At 40.7% G+C, this 19809-nt stretch overlaps 1 long non-coding RNA gene across 1 annotated transcript in view; it reads left to right on the top strand.

The window, feature by feature from the left end:
- The first annotated feature begins 48 nt into the window (after positions 1 to 48).
- LOC309655404 overlaps positions 49 to 19809 on the top strand; it is a 133697-nt gene continuing 113936 nt past the window's right edge. Inside the window, exon 1 of the long non-coding RNA XR_014260820.1 lies at positions 49 to 872. This is a non-coding gene — a long non-coding RNA (uncharacterized lncRNA). The remainder of the gene's footprint in view (positions 873 to 19809) is intronic.

Genomic DNA, 19809 nt, shown 5'->3' with positions numbered 1-19809 from the left:
GCTTGGGGGCAGTGGGGGCGGGGTGAGGTGGAGAAATGTCAGAACGCGCGCTTGTGATCTCCACAAAGTGAGTGAAAAATTGTAGACCGGGAGACCTATCTGCAGTGGGGTCCGGAGTCGTGGGAAACCCTTCCAGCCTGACGTCTTCTCAGATGGCGGGGGCAGCTGAATCGCCCTGAAAATTCCCCCGTTCTGTTAGACGGGCAGATTTCGGCGCCTTGGGGGCGTGGGAGGGCTTTTCCACTTCCCGCGGCCGGGAGGAGACAGCTCCCGCTTCTCCTTTGCCCTCTCGTCTAGTAACTTCGCAGAAATTCGGGGCCAATAAACCACGAGTTGGAAATGGACAGTGTTAAATAAACAAGGGTCTCTTTAAAATTCTCATCCACTTCAGATGTCTAAAGTAAGATTGTGATGATTTTGTCACGGTTTGGTAAATTTACCCCTTTAAGAGGCTTTCATAAATCCCAGAACACACCTTCAGCCAGATTTGAATATAGATTTAGGTTTTAAAACCCAGAAGCTGGAAACACCGCTTTATCAAAGAGAATTTCCCTTTAGCTTAGCAATGTGCTGAAGCTCTTAAAAGATTGGATCTGAGAGAGAGAGAGAGAGAGACAGAGAGAGAGAGAGAGAGAGAGACAGAGAGGAGAAAGAGAACTAGACAGAGAGAGGCATGCAGGGGGGGGCGGAAAAAGACTTTCTTTTTCTTTCTAGAGGAATTCTGCCCAGACTCTGCAGCAGTTGGTAGCAAGCAAGCTTTCTCCTGGGTGTCTCCTGGAAAAGTTGCAAAATTGCTCTTCACCTGTAAGATCATGCTTTTTCTCTTCCAGTCTCTTCTTGCCAATTTGGAAATTGCAGACAGCCGGGCTCAGGTACAGTCCCCACAAACCCTACTCTAGTTCAGGACAAAAGCCACTAGCTTTGGGGGCGGGGAGGGGGTGCTGGCTGTTGTACTGAAAACCTTAGACACCTGGTGGGAGAAAAAGACTCCTTGTATGAAAAGTCTAACTCGATTTTCTGTAAGTCCTTGAACTTCCAGTACACTTACTATGTGGTCATTTTATTGTCTCTGTTCATGTTTAACATTTTTTTTCCCTGTGTCCTCTGTCTTTAAATTTTTTCCTATGAATCTGACTTCTAGTAGCATGCTTTATGTTTTTAAGTAATTTTCATTAACAACTGGATGGTTTTTAGTTTCTATGAGTACAATTATCTTGCTATAAATATGGGATGTAAGCATTCAGAAGCTAAATTAAGAAAACCAGTACACGGGGAATCAAATTATTTGTCAGAGCTTGCATGCAGTTTCCAAAATATGGCTGATATTCATATTTCGAAATCTAGATGCACGTCTGGTGCTAGCTGGGCTTACATTCTCCACCCCACATGCCAGGCCAGTTTAAAATATTCCAAACTTTCCTCCAAGTTTATTAAGTATGGTGGTGTGGGGGGAGTGGAGGAGTGGGAGGAGAAAGGAGAGAGATCTCAGGATTCTTTCAGGCTAATTAAAAAAGAAGATGAAGAACAAAACCCATATTCCGTGAGAACACAGCCTCTCAGGGGGGAAGGAGTCAGTTAGACTCCCTGAACACTTACTTCAGAAATATGAAGATTAATTTCCAATCCTTTCAGTGATTCAGTGGACAGTGGGGGACCACATCTTGCCTTAGAACTGCCACGATATTTAGAAAGAAGTCATTTTTCATTAGGTTTTAAAATACGTCTTTATTAAAAACTTTGACAAGATTAACTTTAATTAATTTTTTAACAAGAGTTAAAGATTGGCGATGCTGGCAGAATTGGGGGAAAAAAGAAGGCAACAGATCACTTATGAATTAAGCTTGGGTCGCTTATTCCCTGCATTGCTGTTGCTTCAGAAAAGAGGGTAAGGGGGAAAGAAATGACTTCAAAGATAGGATTGTGCTGTCCTGATAAAAGAGTCGGAGGCAAATTCCAAATGCAAAAAAAAAAAAAAAAAAAAAAAAAAGAGGAAAAGAGGACCATGTTGTTCCGGAATGAAACGGATTAAGATTGTGTGACAAGTGCGAGATGTGGGGCTGTGAGACATTTATGAGCTGAGTGTGAGCTGGAAGCTATGCGCCTGTCCCTAAGCGTGTGAGGACCAAGGGTGTGTGCAGAGCAGGGTTAGGGTGAGGGATAGGAAGGGCATGTGTGACTGTGAGAGACGGAGAGCAATGTGAGGGCTGTGAGTGTGGGTTTGGGTGTCAGGAGAGTGTGGACGGGAATGTGGATGGACTGTTGAAGGGTGATAGCTGTCAGTTTATGTAATTTTCATCTCTTGGTCCTGAAGTTTCCTTGAAATCAATTCTACTGCAGGCAGCAGCCTTGAGCTTACAGAGCTGATATAAAACAACCATTACAGTCCAATATCTTGCCTGTTTGCAAACTTCATTTAAAACTGGGGGAAAAAAGACCCGGGAATGGTTTTGTAAGAAAGGAAAAAAAGAAGAAAAGAAAACCACAGTGAAGCTTTAAACTAGTTTGGATAAATCTCTAATCTTTTATTTGTAACCTTTTACAAGCTTTATTTCCCATATATGAAAAGCTTCTTTTATATGGGCACGGCAGACTTTTCCTTTGGATTTTTAATTAGAGCCCATCAATTGTAGCCATATTTAAGAATCAATATAAAGTAATCCTTCGAGATGGGATAAGGTTTTAATCGAAAATCTAATTTCCCACTCTTTGCAGATCATTTTAAGGGCTGGTTGATTTAAAAAGAGTTCAGTTTTTAAAAGACATAACACCTAAAACCTGGAAAAGATCATGTCTGCAAAATAACCAACTGATGTCGCCTTACAAAGAAAAAAAAAAAAAAAAAGCCTGGCTGTTGTTGGGAACTTTTTTCTTCTATTTAGAAGAATTTGACTTATTTTTTTTCCTCCAACACTATTCTGTAATGTGGCTCCTATGAGAGTATTCAAGTTGAATGGGGAAAGAAAAAAAGAGGAATTGTTTGTCTAAAATAGTATTTCATATGCAAAATACAGTAACTTAATTTTTTTTTTATTAACAAAGAAAACATAGATCTTGACAGATCCTTTTTACTACAGGCTCCCATATTCCCAAGATTAGAAAATGAATAACGCACACTTTTCATTTTTGTTCACGGATGCAAACTTTCCACTTTCATATCCAGGCATGAACTTTCTGACCAGTTTTTAAACTTCGACATTAGAATTTTGCGATTTTAATTTTTTACAATAATTGAAAAGTTGCTTATCACAAAGGTGTAGAATTTTAAGCAGTTCTGCTAGAGTCATTAGCTTTCAATTTTTCTCCTTTTAAAGACGAACTATGAAAGCAAGGAAGAAAACAAATAAACAAAAACTAATTGTAAGTGCACAGTCCAAACATTTTTTGCCTCTTAATGATCAAGCTGAGGTATTTGTTCAAAGACTGCACATTATCTAAATGTGCGTAGTGCATTTTCAACAAACATCACTGCTTTAGTTTAAGATCTGCAAATTATCTCTAAACTAGAAGGGATCCCCCAAAAGTTTATAGGCATATTTTCAGTCACTGACTTGTTTTTATTGTTATATCTGTTATATCTGTTAAGTGCATTTGAAAAAAATGAACTCATCGTATTTGCTTTTTGAAATCTGAATGAAGCGGGTTTGAACATATTTGATACTCATGCTTTCCTTTTATCTGCAGAAATTTCAATTTATTTAAAAGCCTGGCGTTTAATGCACTACATGGTCGCATACATTTAGAGAAACTCTCTTGTATTTCTCCATAATCGTGTCTAATAAAAACCTGGGATTTTCCTTTATTTAAAAAAAATGTTAAAATATAATGCATCTTCATTAGGAAAATTGACTGCTGTGCTCACGACAGTTCTTAATTGAAAAGGCAACCTATTTTAATGGTGTGGTTGAGAAGATTACATACTTTATCCAAACACAAAGACAATTAATAATGAGAAGCAGGCTGCTGCCATTAACTCTAATGCAGTTGCATCAATGTCAGTGAAAAGTGCTCATACCTGAGATACAGGGTGCAAACTCCCCTGGCTCCCTCCTTCCCCAGTTCACCCACTTCTTAATTAGGGTTTCTTAATGTGTAAGCGCCAGGAGCGGCTGTCATCAGGCGGTTTAGTTTTGGGCAAGTGCGGCGCGGGGCCAGGCGCCCCTTCCCGCGGGTCGCGCGGTCCTGGGCAGCGCCTCCTGGCCGGAGGCGCCCCAGCCGCGGGTGTCTGCGCGCAGACCTGGCGCTCTCCAGCCTGCGAGCGGAGCCGGGCGAGGGCGGCCGCGGCGCCCGAGCGCAGGAAGGTTTGGAGACCCAGGGCCACCTGGTGCATTTTGAGAAGTTTACCTAAAGGGACGGGGCTGCCTCGGAGACTGGATTCTGCTTTGATTCACTTACGGAAAAGTCGTGGGGAAAAAAAAAATCTTTTAAAACTGAGAGTTTGAGGGAGGGGGGCCTCTGTGCGCAAGTGGTCATCCGGCGAGTCGACCAAGTTTGCCAAAGCGCCCCCTCTCCAACTCTGGCCAGGAGAGCAAAGCGTGCGTGTGCACGCGCTTCTCTCTCTCAGTGTGTGCGTGTGTGCTCGCGCGTGCGTGTGTGTTGAACGCGGGGGATCCCAACCTTTCCTAGTTTCGAGCACGCCCCGACTCCAGGCTGGGCAATGGGGAGGAGGCGGCGGCCACCTCTGGCTTTTCCTTTCCCCGGCGAGGGCGGCCAACTCAGGCCTCGCGCTGGCCGCCTCGAACCCGGAGCGGCTAGCTGCCAGAGCCGGCGCGCGAAGGAGAGACCCCAAAGCCTGGGCGCGGAACGACCGGCGGCGCCTAGTGCCAGGCGTGGCCCTGCGGACGGCCGAGCCTGGCGCTCCGGGGCGCGGGGACCCGAGGGCGGCCCTCGCGGTCGCCAAGCCCCGGGGACGACTACAGGTTGGGGAAGGGATGATCTCGATTTAGGTTTTTACGAGGTGCTTCGGCGCCTGCGAGGGGCTTGACGCCTGCTGCTTGGGGTCCTACAACCCTCGGAACCCGCTCTGCCCCGGTCTCTTCCCCAGCGCCGTCTCCCAGCCCGAGGCTCAGGCAGTTGGGGGCGGGGGTCGGGGGGTGGTGGCGCCCCTCCATCAGTATCACTCTCTCCCTTAAGGTGGGGCAGGGGGCGGCCGCAGTCTAACAGGCACACTCAGACCAGATCTCTTCCCTTCACCAAAGGATTAGTGGGGGCAGGGGGCCGAGCTCCTTCGGAGAATTCTGGAGGTTTCTCGCACTGGCCAGCCACACATAGCGCCGGGGAGAGATACACTGCTGGGGTCTGAGCCTGTGTGAGGTGCTTGGGAGAGCAGAGAAGAGCTGGTAGTCAGGCTTCCAAGGCTGCCCCGAGGACACTCACACACAAATTCCGAGGAGGAAGGAGCGCATCCTCCAAGGCCCAACTGGACACATGCCTTTCCCTTGAAAGATAGCCTCACAAGAAAGTTCCTCCCACAAATGCACACTTCCATCTGCAGCTCTCAGTGTCCCTGGGCCAGCCTTGTTATCCCTCAATCATACCCCACTTTCCCTCCTGTTTCCATCTATTCATCTACAGACTTCCCGCAGACTTGCCATTTTCGTGATTCTGGCCACGGGTTAGGGAGCCTCTCCAAAGCTTCTGAAGACAAGCAGACCTGGAGTTTTCCCTAAAGCCCCAGGCTCCTCCTTTCCCTCCCTCAGGAGAGATGGACTTCTAGAGCAATGGTCCCCAACCTTTTCTCCACCAGGGACCGGTTTCATGGAAGACAGTTTCTCGACAGAGGGTTGGGGGAGGATGGCTCAGGCGGTAATGCGAGCGATGGGGAGCGGCAGCAGATGAAGCTTTGCTGCCTCACCCGCAGCTCACCTCCTGCCGTGCGGCCCGGTTCCTAACAGGCTGCAGACCAGTACCAGTCCGTGGCCTGGGGGTTGAGCACCCCTGCTCTAGAGCACTGTAACCTTCCTTTGATGGAAGTCAGCTATCAGCTATTTGTCATGGTCTAGGAACCTCCTCCCCTCCTCCCCCACCTCATTCTATATGCTGTATCTAGAGCTTTTCCTGTTCCTTTGGACTGCCTTTTTCAGAAGGCAAAAGTTGAAGTACTCCAGTTACTGTTTATCAGACAAGCCTTGGTTTCTACCGGTGGTGAGGCCATGTGTGTCAGCTGGGTATCAGGGGAGTGACCAGGTCACAAGACCAGCAGGAAGTGGTTCTCTTCTTGGGATAGCTTGAACCTTATATGTCATACTTGCCCAATAACATAAGAGTAACAACGGACTAACTTGTATTTGTGGATCTGTTTCTTGGCATTTGACCTATGGATGCTGGAGGCATCTTTATTAGCATGTGTGTGACTTTGGATAGCAACTCAATAATGACATTCCTAATCATTTATTGAATACCATTTAAGCTAGTTCAGCAACAGATAGTAGCTCTTAGCCTAAATGGCAGTTTTCTGGCAGCTTATTCAACTAATGGACAAGCAAAAAGTGAAAGATATAATTGCATCCAATACTTAGCTCCTGAATATGACAGAGTCACCGCTTAAGAGGCATACAGACCATGCTGAAAGTAGATGGTATGTTCTGAGTTACTTTTGGAAAAGCAGTTTCTTTCTGGTTGTGCTCTCTTGTATTTGATGCACAAAATAGGTCAAAGAAACACAGAAGAAACAGGCATGATTTATAGACATTGAGTATCAATAGAGTCATGGCCCTTAATTTATCCTGACCTTTCCCTACTGTTTCAGTAAAAAAACAGAAGTAGCAAAGGGCTGGGTGAAGCCTTTTTCTAAAAAGGAGATGTTCTGTAGACACTAGATACTCACCAAGGAATAGGTCACCTTGGGTAAGCCTGTGTTTATGTTAAAACACTCGGAGAGAAACCAAATAATTCCATTATCATTAAGGAATATTTTTAAATGCCCTGGTAGTTGACATTGGGTAGATACAACCTCAGTCAACTACATTCCAGTAAAAGCAAAAAACATTTTGCATTAGACCATATAGTCTTAAATCCAATTGCACATTTGGATCAATTTGGTCTATCAACCAATTTATTCACACATGGCAGGATGGATAAATATTTTTCACATGCAAAATTTTCCATTGAAATCTCTTATTTCTCTAAAGATGTATGATTATCAATCCAAGAAGTCTCCAGAGCATAAGTATTTTTAAAAAGTTGATTGCAACATGAACTCATATTCATTTATTTGTTCATTCATTCAACAAACATATTCAGGGGCCTACTATGTATTATGCAGTTGTCAGGAGTTATGTCTAGAGATTCATGCTCAGGACCATAAACTAAGTTAATTTTTTTTTCTCATTTAAAGCAAAAGCAAATAGTTATAATAAGAATTTGATCTAAAACTTTACATTATCTACCCTCTTTTGGAAAATTCACCATCCCAAATCTGAGGGCAGAAGTCATCTTGATTTTTCCAGTTTCTAGAGTATAAGAGATTATTGAAGACAAAAATTAAGCATGGAGAGATTTGTCAGTTGCTCTAAGTTATAAGTACTTGTGTTGATCATCCACAGCAGTGTTACTAGGGAAAGCTGTAGGAGTTGTTTGCATTAACTGACAAAAGTTGATGACTCTTAATGTTCAAATTTGATTTGTTTCTAAAAAATAAAATCAGAAGGCAACCGAGTGTACATTTTATTATATGTTTAGATTATATGCTCTCCAGTAGAAGATAATTTTTTAGATAGGAATAAACACAACCTTGAGATTTAACTATATATTCTTTTAGCTGATATCTAAAAGATAGACTATATGTGTGTGTGGCACCATTACATTTTTATCTTATTTGTAAGAGAATGCAACAAAAAGTATTCAAAATGATTATAAATACCAGTTACTTTTTCAGTCTCTTTTTCTGGGCTAGACATAGTTATTACATATTTATTAGTTTGTTTTTGGCCATTTTAGCTTCAACTACTTGTGATGAGTTTTATTTCCCTGTGAATATAGGATTTCCAAAGTAACAACTTACACTCAAATATAGTCTTTCCTATAAAGACTTTCTCCCCCTTCTTTTTTAATTTGCTCTCCATCCATAAAACAGACATTACCATGGATTTTTCCATTGGTCATTGATGGAGTTATTGAATGTGATCAAATGATAATAGATTAGAACTGAGTCTCTATAGAAGAGGTCAGTGCATAAAGCCTCCGTTTTTCTGATGAACTCTAGCAGGAGGAATTAAATGCTACCTCTTATAAAGCAATCTTACTGATCTATGTCTGTCTGGACTCACTAGAGCCTTTGAGCCATCTCTTCACCAGGAGTTATTTTATCTTTTGGGTATGATTTGAGGGTCATGGCACCCATGCGTAGCCTGTGGTCTGTAGAGAGGCCATATTCATTACTACCTTTGGTACAAATTATTTAGAGGGTTGTTTTTTTTTTAAATATCCTAAAAACATCCAAAAATGCATTCTTTACTTTCCAAATTTGGCCTTTTTAATTTCCTGTACAGCTAAGAGGATATGAGAGTCCCTTTGTTCTAGAGCTGCCGATTCTTGTGTTCAGGTGTTTGTTCCAGGGACTGCACTTGTGATTTTAAAGTGCCATAAATTCTTCTAACTAAGCCCCTATAGTCTTTATACCACCTTGCCAGCTTAGATTGAAATCTTGAGAATGAAAAAAAAAGTTTCCATGAGATTAGGTAGCTATTCATATTATAAATATGACTTTATTAAATTTAACTGGCAAAGAGATCTATTACAAGTAAAGAAGGTGAAAATGCAGGCCTAAAATATCCAGGACTGAAAATAGAACATTTAATTTATGATTCTCTCTGCAGGTGGGGTGTGAAATAGAATGCTAGTGTTGCTGCTGCCAGAACGCTTGCCTATTTTTACACTTTCGTAAGGGATGTGGGCAATGGAAAGGGATACTTCTTGAATACGACAGTGTTTATGTAGAAATTCATTAGACTTAAGGAGGGCGGTATTTGCTTTATGGAAGTTCTTGGATCTCTTGACGCCAAAAAGGTATATGAGAAGGATGGTGAAACGAAAAGGAGATGAGAATCCAGACACTCCCTCAGCAGCCTTACCCTGTGACAGACCCAGAGGCAACTCCAAAGCCACCAGGGCAACTGCCTGTTCAGTTTGCCAAAGAGCCAGATGCTGTGGCTTGGAAGAATCTCCTCCACAGCTTGATGTCTGGGTCCTGTGATTGCCATCCAAAGAACAGTGGTGGGGCATGCTGGGATGAATGCAGTCCCGGCATCCCACTGCAGTGTATTCTTTTTTAAAAACAGAGTCATTTTAAATTAAATAAGTTTTAAAACTCACATGTTATTTTTGAAAATTTAAAAAGGAAATTGGAGGACAATGGTACAAATCAAGGCTGCATATCTGAAAAAAAAATCCTCTTAAACTTTATTTTGCTTTTAGGTCATATTTAATTATCCCATGAGGACTGGGACATTTAGAAGAGACAAAAGACCATCCCCTATTCACAGTGATGAAATAAAAATCACTACAATCTAAAAGAATGGTGATGCAGAGAGTATTTATTATTTATGTTATTAACTGTGATCATTTATAATTTATTTACATGAAATAAAAGTAAGATATTTAATTTTAAGATTAGTTTTGGAACAGAATTTTGATTGTGAGTGCCAGTGAACCTGTGTTTAAGTAAAAAAAAAGCAGTAAGAAAAATGATAGGAAACATTTAAGGGGAAAAAATCATGCCTGACTATCTGATGATTCACCAACATCTCTTCTTAAATATTAGCAGTATTGTCCTATGAAGCAACATCCCTCCTTTTCAAAATGTGTGTTAATATATCTGTTGTGTTGTTGCTGAGTGAATGATAGCTGCTGCATGTTTTTGAGTCATTCAGACCACTTCAACAAATGAATGTAATTTGATTCCAATGTACAACCAAAATCTTTGCTCTTTCTGTGTAATCTTTTATTTTTCTAATTATAGGAATTCTTTTCCTTTAATATTCCCAGGCTTCGTCTAATAGCCTAATAGTCACCCTGAGTGCCGGGGTAAATCTGTAATTTCTTTGATAATTGTGATCAATGTGAATCATGGCATGATTAATGTGGCCATGGTAATAGGTAACTGTTAAAAAGATAATCAAAATATTTTGAGAGTGATAACTTACTATGGAGCAGTGGTTCTCAACCAGGGGTGATTTCTCCCCCCAGGGGACATTTGGCAATGTCTGGAGACATTTTTGGTTGTCACAACTGTTATCTAGAGGGCTGAGACCAGAAATCCTGCTAAATATCCTATAATGCAGAGGACAGCCCCCAACAACAAAGAAGTGTCTGGCCTAAAATGTCAGTAGGTGCCAAACTTGAGAAATTCTGATGTAGAAAAATAGATAACATGTATACTAATGCTGACATCTAAGATTTTTTGGTGATAACCAAAATATAAATAGCCGATTAGCATCACTAATGCAGATGAAAAGTAAAAAAACTCAGTTACTCAAATATTTTCAAATATCTTCGGGTTTGGGTTCATATAGACAAGGCATAATATTATTCTTACTTTCTGCAAAATTTATTTCTCATCCTCACTTCAATTATTATTTAAGCATATAAGTAGCCATACCTTGATGAAGTCAATAGTAACTTTGATTTATTATGCTCATGTTTCATGAACAGGATACTAATTCAGCAGGAAAAACTATGTTAAACAGTGTTTAGTTTTTAATCTTTATTTCTATTTCTAAAACTTCTTTCCAAAAAATTTGGAAAATACATAAAACTATAAAGAGGAAAATGAAATCCTTAATTCTACCACCGTAAGTGTTTAGTTTCTGTGAACTCAAAGTTGTGCATATGGGCATTAATTTCTTTTTTTTTAAACAAATTTATTTATTTGTATTTTTTAATTTTTGGCTGCGTTGGGTCTTTGTTGCTGCACGCGGGCTTTCTCTAGTTGTGGCGAGTGGGGGCTACTCTTCATTGCGGTGCGCGGGCTTCTCATTGTGGTGGCTTCTCTTGTGGCGGAGCATGGGCTCTAGGCGCACGGGCTTCAGTAGTTACAGCATGCGGGCTCAGTAGTTGTGGCTTGAAGGCTCTAGCGTGCAGGCTCAGTAGTTGTGGCGCACTGGCTTAGTTGCTCCGCAGCATGTGGTATCTTCCTGGACCAGGGCTCGAACCCGTATACCCTGCATTGGCAGGCGGATTCTTAACCACTGAGCCACCAGGGAAGTCCCACATTAATTTCTGAATACAGGAACAGATACTGTTTGACAAAATATTTCATTATGATTAAGTTTTCATGATATTAACTCCCCTGTGCAGCAGATGAAAAGTGACATTTCTGGTCATTTTCATAATTGTTCTCAATACTAGTCTTTATCCCCTTTTTTGAGTGTGAATTTTTTTGTTTTTTTGTTTGTTTTTTTTGTGGGTTTTTTGTTTGTTTGTTTTAAGTAATGTGTTCAGTTATACTAAATAGAAGGCATCTCCGCATAGAAAAACTTGCTTGGACCACACTGTCATCCGGCCTTATCTGTTTTAATCTAACCTTATGTATGGTTTGTCCTGATAATTTTTTCTTAACTCAGATGTTTATTATAAGTTGTTGTTCAGTTTTGTCTCCGTTAAATCTATGGGTGAAGCTATCACCATTGGACAAGATTATGATGGTAGTTAGTTACCAATGGGCCTTTTGGGTCCTGGCAGGTAGACCCAGGCACAGAGCCCCTGTCAGGGAATGAAACCCAGAGAGAAAGGTAGGGTGGATGCCAGGATGGTCCAGTATGGAAAAATTACAGAAGCAAAAAGGACAAATCAAAGTTAATAGAATAAAGCACAGACTTTAAATAACAAATTGAGCAACAATGAGTGTGTATTAGCATTTGGGCAGTTACACATGACTTCTGCTTTATTTAAGCCATTAATCTTTGGTTTCCTCCTCAGACCCACATTACCTCTTGTCAGGGAAGCAGTGGAGAAAGTGGAAATGGCCCATAACCTTCAGGATTTATCTTTTCTAGGATTTTAAAACAGGGGCTAGCCCTCGAACTAACACAAGCTTTGTCTTACGCAGTTGATAATGGCTATTTTATGGAACCCGCCTCAATATAAAACAAGAGCTTCAATGAACAGTTTCTAGAGCAGAACTTCTTTCCTTCTTAGCAAAGCAGGTCTCATTCCTGGGTGTGTAACAGGTGGCACATTCAAACAGTAACACACCTGTCTGGGGTGCTACTTTTTTTTTTTTAACATACTCTGAGCAACATGATTTAGGAGAAGCCCACCCTCTTGCATCCACCAAGTTCAGCCAAATAAAAAGGAACATAGTGAAGGGCTTTCTAAAGATTGCAAAAGAATCATTTGAGGAGAAATGAAATATAACTGTGGAATGAATAATATGTCAAATGGCAAAAAATAATATAAAGATACAACTGAAGTATGGATCTTTTCTGCAATAAAGAATGGATGGACCCTTTTGACAGTAAGACTACAGAATTATTTGCCCTGGTTCTGTTTTGGGTCTTCTTCCTTATCAACAGATGATGGGTCTCTGCTGGGCCTCCCCAGGTCCTGTCCTGGCCAGATCTAAAGTTGCTTGCCCTTGCCATCCTGGCCATTTGTTTGAATTAGGGCTGATTTATGAGTTATGGAGAAATCCCAATATCTGGGTGTTTCAAACTTGAAGTTTAGAATTTAATGTTGAGTGTCTTTTTCAACTATTTCTACACCTCTAGTTATTTCTGTTTCTATTTATACTTGCAAAATATAAGAATGGATTGCTCATTTGATTCTGTAGGTGTCTGTAAGTTTCTTTGATTGTCATTTATAACACTTATTTTATTTTGTTCTGCTGCTATCGAGGAAGGGACCTATACATCCACCTAATGTTGATAGGAAGAAAATGGTAACTCCTTTGGGCACTACCTAGAGGAGTTTTCCTTCTCTTTCCATCACTTACATGTCCTTAAGGCTACTTCTTATCATATTCTTACCTGCATTTTCATCATTAGCTAAAAAACAAACTAAGGAACCATGCGCTTATTTCTCTATCGGGGTTTTGCACTTACATGATGCCCATTTGTAAGCGGTTTGTATATACATCTAACTTCTTCCCAGACTGCTTAAAAAAAGAAAAAAGAAAAAAATGGAACAGAGCATGCATGGCCTAGGAGGCACTCAACCCTTGGGACTGGGGGTGAGTATTAACAAGAAGGCAGGACCTAATTTCGACACTGTTCTTTAAAATACAAAGGAAGTGTGGAAACCCAAGTGAACTGAAAGAGCTGTTATGATGGAAATATCTCAAGGGCACTTCTCAGATGAGTATAGCACATAGTTAAAGGGTAAGTTCATTTAACCTGAAGAAGAATGGCTAAAGTGATGACCCAATTAATGTCATGAAATGCATAGATAATTTCTGGAAGAGGGATTTTGAAGGAAGCTCTCCATGCCTTCTTTATAAGATCAGAGATGATGAAAGAACTTAACATAGGAGCTTTCAGCTGAACACACAGATTCATATCCCCAGCTTACCCAACCCAGTGGCAAAACACAGGAATATGTTTACTGGTGGCCACTGTAGATTCTCTGTGTTTGGAGATCTCTGGGAAGAGATTTGAAAGCTTTGGTTAAATAGCTTTATTTACACCTGCCTGAAGGTAATCAAATGATTTCTTAAGCTTCCTTCCAGTTCTTATTCTATGATGTAAACATAATTTTAAAATCATTTTTATATTTACTCCCAACTAGTAAATTCTAGGAGGGTCTCCTCATGTTTTGAGGATTTAAGAAGTTCGTGTTATGAAAAGATTTACTAGCCTTGAAATTCTCTCTTAAGAGAGCTCATAGGGGACTTCCCTGGTGGCGCACTGGTTACGACTCCATGCTCCCAATGCAGAGGGCCCGGGTTCGATCCCTGGTCCAGGAACTAGATCCCACATGCATGCTGCAACTAAGAGTTCACATGCCACAACTAAGGAGACGGTGAGCCGCAGCTAAGGAGCCTGCAAGCTGCAACTAAGGAGCCTGCCTGCTGCAACTAAGGAGCCCATTTGCCGCAACTCAGAAGCTGGCAAGCCACAACTAAGGAGCCCACGAGCTGCAACTAAGGAGCCCAACTGCTGCAACTAAGACCCGACGCAACCAAATAAATTAAAAAAAAAAAGAAAGCTCATAGTTCTTGCGTATTTTTGGTATGTACTTTAAAACACCTTTCCTTGTTCCTTATAGTCTTAGCATTATTTACTACTTAGTTACAAATTTTTATTACATGCCATACGCTATATTTTATCCTTCCAAGGCCAACACAAACATTAAAAAAACTAAACCATTTGTTGTATCCTGAACTCTTTTTTAGACATTAACTTCATCGTTTGAATTGTCATAAAGTTGACTTTTTTTGGTATACAATTCTGTGAATTTTTTTAACATATGTATAGAGTCCTGTAACCACCACAATCAGGATACCCTGAACTTTTTCAGCGTCAGACACTATGCTACTGAAATCCATTCTCTAATGTAACTGTTCAATGACTTTATATCCAGTAAAACACATAGTGGATTCTATTTACTGGAAAAATGTAAAGTGATAAGTGTTTACCCATAATAAATGAAGTGCTTTACTCAAGATATTCTTAAAAGATCCAAGTTGCTGAATCAGACCCATTGTGTCCAAATTAATTTTATACAATTTCTTGTTATTGCAACAGCTGTCATCATTAACAGACAATAATATATGTACATATACATGTCAATATGAATACCAATTTCCCATAGTTTTGAAGACTTCATAGTGTCTCACAAGGTTTTTAATATTTAAAATCTAATTTAAATTATGACATGGACTTAGAGTCAGATTATAATTTAGAGCATTTTTACTCATCTGGTGTAGAATCTACCCTGATTATATTGTTATTTCATTCTTTCTTTAAAAGTTGCTTAGAACAGATTGCAGAAAATATGACTTCTACCGTATGTCATCAAAACAGAACAAACCTTTTTCCATGCCAGATTTGTATATCTTAAAAATACCACCCTCAGGATGAGAGAAATGGATTCGAAGATTCTATTCATATTTTTATGGTTGAATTGGATACAACAAAGTTTTGGTTATTCTGACTTGTGTAAACTTCCTAAGAGGAACTGATGCTACACGCAGAGTCATTTTTATTTTTATTTTTTACTTTTTAAATTTTATTTATTTTTGGCTGCATTGGGTCTTCGTTGCTGCCAGTAGGGGCTACTCTTCCTTGCGGAGCACGGGCTTCTCTTTGCGGTGGCTTCTCTTACTGAAGAGCACGGACGCTAGGCATGTGGGCTTTAGTAGTTGCAGCACGCAGGTGTAGTTGTGGCTCGTGGGCTCTAGAGCACAGGCTCAGTAGCTGTGGCACACGGGCTTAGTTGCTCCGCGACATGTGGGATCTTCCCGGACCAGGGATCGAACCCGTGTCCCCTGCGTTGGCAGACGGATTCTTAACCGCTGCGCTACTAGGGAAGTCCCCAGAGTCATTTTTAGAGGCATGATGAGTCAGCTCTTTTAGCAATGTCAGATTTGCCTACCTGTTTGTAGATATACACACATAACCATAACCCAGTTTGTATATACACAGAAAACCAATAATATAGGTAAAATAGCACTGTGTTTTGACTATGTTGTTTCTACAGATAGATGAAAATATGTGTTTGTAATTTTTAGGTAAAGTTGAAAAAGTCAAGGATTTGTGCTCAGCTAATCACAGTCAACACACTGAATAGAATCCTGTTAAACATGCCTCTTCTTTCCATCTCTTCTTCAGAAAGGGAAGTTACTATGAGACAGTAAACATAATACTGTTAAAAATATCTGGAAATTTAGTACATGGTGTCAGAGATGATACCACAATAGTCAAATGTAATGAGGTTGGATTGTGTGTGTTCTTCCAATTTGTCATTTCCTTTCAAAGCTATTATTTCACCCTTACTGATAACCTCTTTTCAGTTAAAAAAAATTACCGTTAACATTCACTCACTTTTTGCAGGTTTTGAACAATTTTTTAATCCAACAAGCTATTTTACTTTACTCAGTGGATGTGGTCTTAGCCAATAATCTTCATTGTTAACAACATCCAATGGCTTTTAAACAATTTTATGACATCCATTGTGTTCCATTGTCTTTCTATGGCAGTAAATGCCCTTTAAAGCACTCCAACTAGTACGTTACATGAGGTACCGCTTTCATAAAGCTATGCTAGCTGTCTCTAGTTCAATTATTCAACTCAAAGACTTCCTTCAAAGCTGCAAAATTGTCCTGATACTTCCCCATTTCTGATGTTAAACTGAGCTGTTTCTGATTGCTTGGATTGTAAAGTGTTTCTTTACTTATTTTGTTTATCTCTTTTTTTTTATTATTTTTTTTAAATTTATTTAGTTTGGCTGTGTTGGGTCTTCGTTTCTGTGCGAGGGCTTTCTCTAGTTGTGGCAAGCGGGGGCCACTCTTCATCGCGGTGCGCGGGCCTCTCACTGTCGCAGCCTCTCTTGTTGCGGAGCACAGGCTCCAGACGCGCAGGCTCAGTAGTTGTGGCTCACGGGCCTAGTTGCTCCGAGGCATGTGGGATCTTCCCAGACCAGGGCTTGAACCCGTGTCCCCTGCATTAGCAGGCAGATTCTCAACCACTGCGCCACCAGGGAAGCCCTTGTTTATCTTTTAAAACTGTTTTACTTATGAAGAAATGGTTTCAGTTTTTTTTAATCCATGAAAATAACCATAGGAATTATAGGTAGATGTCATTTGTATAAGTGTCAAGAAGAAATGAACATCTTGTGGGGGAAAATGGCAGATCTCTACCCATGAAGAAAGCCATGGTGTTAAAGCTCAAATTCTGTGCCACCAGTGCCACTGCTTCTTACTGCTCACTGCCTTCCCCCCCCGTATTTCCGAGGTAAGTCTTATTTGGGTCATTTGATTATTTACTTATTATCTCTAGAGGGTGGGTAGGCTAGTACTGTCTGAACTCCAAATACACTCAAAATGTAATAAAGGTCAGAAGCTAGAGAGGATTAAACCCCTTGTTATATTTACCTTTTGAAAACCCATCCAGCTTTACCCCACAATTTCACCCTGGGAAAAAGTAGAAATGGTATTGGATACATTTTCAGAAGAGAGTCCGTACGTAGTTCTTTGCCGCTAACTAATCATGAATCATTTTTTTCTCTTATAAAATAAAAATTTGGAGTTAGTTTGTGATACCTTTTTTTTTTTTTACTTTCTCTCTGAATTTTTAGGAATGGAAACAACAGATGCTAAAAATCTCCCTCCTAGGTTTGCTTCTTCAGAGACTGAAACGATGAATCATTTGGCTGACATTATTTTGCCTTTTTTTTTTTTTTTAAATTCCTCAAGGTTGATGGCTGTAACTCTCAATCTGGCTACACCATTGTTAAAGTTTTGGACAGTAGGACCCTGGCATACCCACAATCAACCTTCATTGCTCCTCATTGCCCTAGCAAACTACCAAATAGAAGTTCTGGACTATATTAGCTAGAAACTCACTAAATGCAACATTCTTGGTGAACAATAATAGTTATGCTGACAGGATACTAATCAGATACCAGTGCTACTCAAACAAGCATGGTTCAAGGAGCATGTATTTCATGGTCGTGGGCCATCCTCTGACTCTAAAAGACAATACAGAAGAACATAAGTGTTTATTAAGGAAGACCACTGAAGAAGGAAGACCAGGTAGCATCTATCTGAGTTAACTCGTGAGAGGTGCCAGCCTTCACCCTTTAGAGAGATCACTGCTCACCTGTTCTTGAGGTTATCTGTGTCCACCTATCTTTTAATCTTCACTTCATAGAGCTAACACACTTCCTTTCTCACCCACGTGTTATAGGTATATGTCAGGTGGCACCTTGGACATTCAGTAGAACAGGGAGTAGATAAGCTGGGGAAAAAACTGGGACTTTCTAAAGAGGTTGACAGCTTGTCTATTTATCAGATGAATTTGATTTTCACCAATCAGATTGAGGTATGCAAAAACATGCTCAGAAAAAAGCCTGAGAGCGGAGAGAGGCAGAACCTGGTACGACTGGATCATCAGTAAAGGGACTCCTACAAAAATAAATGAAAACGAGAAAAAGAAGGAAAAATGGAGATTTCAATTCACCTTAACCTAACTAATTGTTTCCCCAGAAGAATAAGTAGGTTTAAATATGTGAACTATATTTAATACAGATTAATTAATATTGTGAATATAAATTCAATGGAAGCCCGAAACACTATGAAAACAAAATAAATGGTGGGCACTGTGCTTAGTTATGTGTAAATGGTAGCTGAAAGTGAATCTTCTTATTGACTGAGGAACCATAGTTCGTAAAGATTTTTTTTTCTTCTGTGAATCATAAAATGTTAATTCACGTATGGCAATTCATGCTTGGTTTTATTCCTTCCTTCAGCAAATGCTTATTAAGCCCCGACAGTGAGCTAGAAGCTTTGGGGGCTGTATAGAGATATAATCCATGGGAATACATAGAGGCAAAAACCACAGTTGCTGCCTCTATCAGTCAGGGTCCTGGCAAGGAATAGATGGTGCACTCAAGCACGGTAATTGAGGAGAGGTGAATGAAGGGACTATTTACAAATGTGTTGGTGGGGATAGGGAACCCACGAGGGATGGTGAAGCACCATGGGACCAGCAACACTGGGGAGCCATTGCCACCCCTAATCCTGAAGGGATAAGGGGAAGGAGCAGTTACTGGAACCCAGGGCAGACTGTAGCTGTGGTTGTGGTTTTAGCCATAGGAGAGGGCCACCTAACAGGAACTGTGGTGTCCAGGAGAGGAATGCTGACATGCCATGTCCCAGCAGGGAGGGGACTGAGCAACAAACACCACACACTCTCTCCTCCCACCCTCTGATTTCTTCCTGTTGACCATCATTGGTTAAACTCAACCTAAAACCAGAGAACAAGGGAGCCCACTGACATCATCCATGAAGGTCAGCATCCCAGTACACAGAGCAGAGCAGAGAAGGGTGGAGGATGGTTCTAGGGGTAAGCAGCATACCCAGCACACTGACCGTGAGGTATACATGCAAAGAAAGTTAAACACAAAACAAGGGAACAGCACGCAAGGTGTTACAAGATAAATGACATGTGATATGACAGTATGCCCTGCTTGAGGGGTGTGGTATAACTCAGGGAAGACTAGAAAGAAAAGGAATACATCTGTGGCTGGGCCTTTAAGAATGGGCTAGGATTAGGTCAGGACAGACTAATGTGGAGGGAGGATAGTCTAGTTGGGGGGCAACAGAGGGAACAAAGGCATGGAGATAAGAATAAATATGGCACAATTGATTGAGAGACTATGTGCAACTTGCTGAAGCACAGAATAGTTAGATGCCATAATGAAGATGCCAGGGACCTTCTGTGAGAATGTGAGAATTGCCATTTATAAAATTTTCCCTTATTTTGTACTCTGCAAAATTTTTGTACAGAAGAAGACATTGAAGATAGGATAGCTGGCCACAGGACCCTCTCACTTTCACTTGCTATTCACATGAAACAGTGAACTAGTTAACCACAAAACAGACAAAATGCCAAAGTGAATGGTACTTGGAATTCAAAAAAGGAGTGGTCTAGAATGTGTAATTCCTCAAGTGTGTTCACTCATTTAAAAAAATTTGTTCAAAAAACATATTTGAAGCATCTCCCATGTGCCAGACATTAGCATTACAAATAGAGTTTTGGGACGGGGGGTGGGGGGGGCGCGTGGTGATCCAGATCCCAAAGCCAATGATTGACAGTTTGGCTCACATTGAACCTTGCCTAGTGTAGACAAAAACTAAATGACGTATACTCTTCC

The sequence above is a fragment of the Balaenoptera physalus genome (genome assembly GCF_965194825.1).
Source record: "Balaenoptera physalus genome assembly, chromosome: 2".
NCBI lineage: Eukaryota > Metazoa > Chordata > Mammalia > Artiodactyla > Balaenopteridae > Balaenoptera > Balaenoptera physalus.
The sequence above is the reverse complement of the archived record's forward strand: the minus strand, read 5'-3'. Positions and strand labels throughout refer to the sequence as shown.